This window comes from Dasypus novemcinctus, chromosome 7 (genome assembly GCF_030445035.2).
Source record: "Dasypus novemcinctus isolate mDasNov1 chromosome 7, mDasNov1.1.hap2, whole genome shotgun sequence".
NCBI classification, from domain to species: domain Eukaryota; kingdom Metazoa; phylum Chordata; class Mammalia; order Cingulata; family Dasypodidae; genus Dasypus; species Dasypus novemcinctus.
The window spans coordinates 4134395-4140372 of NC_080679.1; positions in this window are offsets into that span (position 1 = coordinate 4134395).

Sequence of the window (5978 nt, forward strand, 5' to 3'; positions counted from 1 at the left end):
TGTGGGGAGGGGCCCTGGTAGCAGGGGGGCTGCTCGTTCTGGTTTCCGGGGCACTGCCCCCGTTTAGGGAAAGACACACAAAGGAGAGGAGGCGAGAGTAGCGGGAGCCGGAGAAGGCAGCCGAGCCGTGCTTGTGACTTCCCCAGAGAAGGCGGGGCAGCTGAGGCCTGGCGAGCCCGCTCAACAGGCGCCCCGAACCCTATCAGGAGGGGCCCCGCCCCGTCCCTGCTCAGGCTGTGGGCGCTCTCTAGCCTCCCTCTCCTCCGCTTCAGGGGAGGAAGCCCATTTGGCCGCCGGCTTTTAGCCCCTGCAGCTCAGCCAAGTGCACCCCAGAACTCGGCTGGCCCAGAACTCAGCTCAGGCTCCAGGTGGCAGGGGCACAGGGGTGGCAGGGCAGGGCAGGGCGGGTGGGCCCCCCGAGGGGTCCCTGCTCCAGGCGAACGTCGAAGGAGGGCACAGCACTGCCGAGCGTGAGGGTCGGGGTGCAGGGGTTGCCCCCAGGGGCAGCAGGACGGGGCCGTAGCTGGTCCTGGGCTCACCACCCTGTGCAGAAGTTGGGGGTGGCCACGAGAAGACCCCCACCCTCATCCACGCCCTGGAGGGTCCTCAGTGAAAGCTGGGGTCCTCCAGGAGGGGCCCCGCTCCCCACTCCCTGCTCCCACCCCGGGTCGAGGAGCCCAGCGGCCGCCAAGGTCGTCACTGACCAGGTACCCACGTCTGCCAGGACGGCCCTGGCTTTAAAATGGAAAGTCCTGCGTCCTGGGAGCCCCATGGGCCCAGGTGAACCAGAAGGTGGTCCCTCCATCACCAGGCGCCCGGAGGCTCCGCCGGGCCCTGCCGAGGGGCAGAGCATGCTCCGGCACCCCGAGCCTGCCGCAGGGGCTGAACCCAGGCCGGAGCACACGCTGCCACCAAGCCCCCAGTGCGATGCCAGGCCATCCCGTGGCGGCAGTAGCGGGAGACGCAGTCGGTTCCCCCATCGGAACCGAGGCCCGGGAGAGCGCGGAAATGTACCAGAAAAGAAGGCCCACCGGGTTCTACCGCCCAAAGCCCCCAGCCCATCCCCGGCCTAGCGAGCTAGCACCCTTCCCTGAGCGGGTGGAGGGGATGCAGGGAGGCACGGGGTCCTCGGTGGGCTCACAAGGACACAGGACATTGGGTGGCATCCAGCGGGCCGGCCCACCACCCTCCCCACCGGGTGGTTCTGTCGAATGCACTGTCTGTCCCAGCAGTAGTGGCTGATGGCCGTGGTCACGCGGTGCTAACTTAGGACAGGATTGAGCAAGTGCCTGAGGGCCACCAGGCCAGGATGGCAGGGCAAGGGCCGTGGGCCGTGCTGTCACCAGGGGCTGGCTCTGCTGAGCACCAGCGTCCGGGATGTGGCCTGGCGGCCAGGCAGACCTCCTTCGCGGCTGGACCCCTCTGCTGGACCTGAGGCCACTCTGGTGGCGGGTTCCCCACTGGCCCCTGCACTCTGAAGACCGCAAGGTTCCCTCCCCTGACCTCTGCCATGAGTGGGGTCTGAGAACACCTCGCCCAGTGCCACTGCCCCCTGCCCACCCACTTTAGAGACCAGGGTCTCAGCTTGCCCAGGACCCCACTGGTCCTCGACACCCGCCCATGAAGGCCATAAGGGCCCTGGCGACCCCACTTCCTGGGTGCTTGCTGGGCACTGCCCAGGTGACCCCTCCTCAGACTCAGGTGGGCGGGTCATGACCCCAGTTTACAGGTGAGGAAGGCAGGTGCTCCGAGGGGTGGGGGTGCTGTGTCCAGCAGACAGCTGACACTGGCCATTGCCCGAGGCACCCGGGCAGCTGGAAGCTCCAGCCATGGCACCGTGGGCTCCGCTGGGCCACAAGGGTCCTGGGGGGAGGGGACCTGGCCGAAGGTGCCACTGTTTTGGGGATGTATCTTCCTTGTGTCCATTCCATTTCCAGGAAGCTGCTGGAAGGCCCTGGAAACTCAGCCAGCGTCCAAGTACAAGGCTGGACCCCATGGACACAGCGAGCTCCCTAGTCCACCTGGGGATTTAGGGGTCCTCCTCCACCCGCCCCCTCTCAGGAGTGCCCACTGCCCCTGCTGGGGTCTCAGCCCACCTGCATGAGGCAGGTGCCCGGGTCCCTCTTCCTCGCCTCACCCACTCAGAATTGGACGCAGCTCGGAGAAACTGCCAGTGATTTTCCACAGCAAAGCCCAACGCCCTTCCTGGGAACTGTCTAAGCAATCTTTACATAGACGTGAAGTTTTCTTCCTAGAGCACGTGGTCTCTGACATTACCATGTCCTCAGACCCGGCCTGTTTATTGTGTGTCCCTCCCACTGCCTCCAGCCTCCCACGTGCAGGGAATTTGTCCGGTCACTGATGCATCTCAACACCTAGTTCAGTGCCTGGCCCACGTGGCAGCCCCTCAGGCACGGGTGTTGACTGAGAAAATAAGTATAATTCCATTCTTTCCATAACAAAGAGCACATTCCAGAACCAGGGAGTTTCCACGGGTGGCATGGTACATGGACAGTCATTTCTTCAAATATTTTATTGTGAAAAATTTCAAACATACAGAAAAACTGAAAGAATTTCACCATCCATATACCCAAGGCCTAGCTTCTTGAAAAATGTTTTGCTGTATTCTTCTTTTTTGCATCATTACTTCTCTCTCCTTCTACCATGTCTCTATCCACCCATCAATCCTTATTTCTAATGCATTTCAGAGCAAGCAATAGAAATCAGCACCCTTTGGTCCAAATATTTCAGAGTGATTATCATTCGCCAAGCTCCAGTTTATGGGTTTTCATGCTTATTTGAGACACAATGAAATGAACAAATCTTAAGCGTACCGTTTAGTGAGTTTGAATACATCCAGACTCGGGTAGCCCAAGCCCCCATGAAAATACAGAGCATGCCCGTGGCAGTTTGCTATTACTTATGAATTCCAAAAAGAGACACTGACTATGTTTGTAAACTGGCCTGTTCCTCTGGGCGTGATACCCTTTGATTGTATTAAATCCGAAGGTTTTACATTTATTTGATTATGTTAAGATTAGGACTTTGATTTGACCGCATCATCAGGGTGTGCAGGTTGAGTCCCTGCCCCTTGGTGGGCTGTATAAACAGATGCACACACAGGAGAAGATACACGGGACTAGAGCACGCTCCATAGATGCCAGAGGAGAGAACTTGGTCAGCTTTGATCCTGCAGCCCTGGGAAGAGCTGAGCCATTTGCCTGGTAGTTTGCAGCTGAAGAGAACAGAGCAGCTGAGCCCTACACCAGCCTACGGGTCAGATTGGAAGAAGCTGGGCCCACAGAGCCTTACAAGGAAGATGAAGGTTGAACCATAGCAGACACAGCCCACCATCTTGCTTCAACACGTGGCAACAGATTCTGAGGAGGAAAATCTGGTACCTCTTATGGTACCTTGAGTTGGACTCTTGAGGGCCTTGTAACTGTAAGCTTCTACCCCAAACAAATAACCTTTATAAAAGCCAACAGGTTTCTGGTATTTTGCATCGGCACCCCTTTGGCTGCCTAATACAATTACCATCATCTAGAAAGTTCTCTCATGCCTCTTCACAGGTGTATTCTAACCAGCTTTCTAGAAGCAACCACTCTTCAGAATTTTTTAAAGTTGTGGATCCATTTTCTGTGTTTGTTAGAGCTTCCTATGAACTGAATCATACAGTATTACATTCTTGAGATTCTTTCGTGTCTTTCCCTTGTATCAGTAGATTGTTCTCTTCTATGGCTGAGCAGTGGTACATTGTCTGGGGGTGCCAGGTGTGGTGGCTTAGAGTTATGTCCCCCAGAAAAATATGTTCTTAGCCTTAATCCCTTCCCGTGGGTGTGGGCCCATTGTAAAGAGGACCTTCTGAAGATATTTTTAGTCAAGATGTGGCCACTGAATCAGGATGGGTCTTGGTCCTATTATTGGAACCTTAAAGAGAAGGCCACAGAGGGAGAAGCTCCGGGGAAGTCAATGGAACCTGGAGAAAGAAGAAGATGACGCCATTTGCATCGCCAAGTGATGGAAAAGCCAAGGAACCCTAAAGTCCACCAGCCAGCCAGAAGATAGCAACCCCAGGGGAAGCCAGCCATCAGGCCTCTGAAGCCAGGAGCCTGTAAATCGCCGTTGTTAAGCCTACCCGTTGTGCAGTGTTTGTTTTGGTAGCCAGGAAACTAAAACACCATCGAATGCTTATCCACACATCTGCCAATGCACACCTGGACTGCTTGCTGGGCCTGGCCTCTGGGGGAAGGCTCCCACGAGCATTACCCACCAGGGGCTTTGGGGGCTGCTGGCTTGTAAGGGCGGTGCACATTTAGATTTTTCAGTACGTTCGTTTTTGATAATAAATCCTGGCTTGGTCATCTCTTCTAAAACAATTTGGAAATAACTTGATCTCATTGTTCCTTCATCTCCTTGGCCCCAGTCCCTGAGGTTTCTTTCTGCCAATACTGATAAGCATCTCCCAGCAGCAGGCCCAGCTGAGGACACCAAGGCGAGTGGACGCAGCCTGGCTCCCCGGGCTCCTGCCGCGCGGGCAGCCCCAGCCACGATGCGTTCAGGAGCCTGAGGGCCAGAAATTGTGATGCCTTCAGCACGTTCTCTGGCTCTCTGGAGGTGGTGGCGTAAATTCACCTTTCAAGGACATGTGGTTTTTGTTTAAGGAAATAACGTTAATGGCCTTTTGCTGATGTGATGGGAAGGCCAGTGCGCTGCTCTGCCACAGAGAGCGGTGGTCAGCGCAGAGGCCATTGCTCCGGGGAAGGCGAGCGGTGGCTCTTTGGGGTAGAAGTGTGTCTTTGTTGATTATGTTTTCATTAGGAGATTTCTCCTAAATATATGGATTTATTTATTTATTTTTATTTTTTAAAATAGAACGAGTTTATTTTTTTTAAGATTTATTTATTTTTATTTCTCTCCCCTCCCCTCTCCAGTTGTCTGCTGTCTGTGTCCATTCGCTGTGTGTTCTTCTGTGACCGCTTCTATCCTTATCAGCAGCACTGGGAATCTGTGTGGTTTTTTTTGTTGTATCATCTTGTGTCAGCTTTCCGTGTGGGTGGCGCCATTCCTGGGCAGGCTGCACTTTCTTTCGCACTAGGCGGCTCTCCTTACAGGGCGCACTCCTTGCGCGTGGGGCTCCCCTACGCGGGGGACACCCCTGCGTGGCAGGGCACTCCTTGCGCGCATCAGCACTGCGCATGGGCCAGCTCCACACAGGTCAAGGAGGCCCGGGGTTTGAACCGCGGACCTCCCATGTGGTAGACGGACGCCCTAACCACTGGGCCAAGTCCGTTTCCCCTAAATATGGATTTATTCTGCACTGTTTCTGAAGAAGGCGCTAGTTCTTAGAGGATGAGAATGTGTGTGTGTGCGTGTGTCTGTGTGTGAGTGTATATGAGTGCGTGTGTGTCTGTGTGAGTGTATCTGTGTGTCTGTACATAAATGTGTGTCTGTTTTTGAGTGTGTGTGAATATGTCAGTGTTAAGTGTATGTCAGTGTGTGTCTGAGTGTGAGTGTGACTGCCAGTCTGTGTTACTGAGTGTCTGTGTGAATGTCCCTGTGGTAAGTGTGAGAGTGTGTGTCGGTGTGTGACTGCGTGTCTGTGTGACTGCATGTCTGTGTGACTGTGTGTCTGTGTGAGTGCCCCTGTGCTAAGTGTGTGTGTCTGAGTGTGTGCCTCAGGTTTGAATCCAGGGTCCCGTGCAGAGGACGGGGCATCATGTCCCTCGGTCACCAGGGGACGGGCTCAGCGCGCTGTGGCCTCGCCCTGGACGCGGGCTCCCTGCAGCTGGCCTTGGCTCCACCGGGGGAAGGGGGGCGCAGCGGGCTCGGCGCTCCCCGCGGCCTCCTGGTGGCTGCTCATTCGCGCTGCCCAGGCTGGCCCTCCTCCATGTGCTGCGGCCCTTCCGGGAGGCCGGCAGCCTGGCCTCGGCCCTCAGCTGGCCCCACGTGACCGCGCACCCCAGGGAACCGGGGTG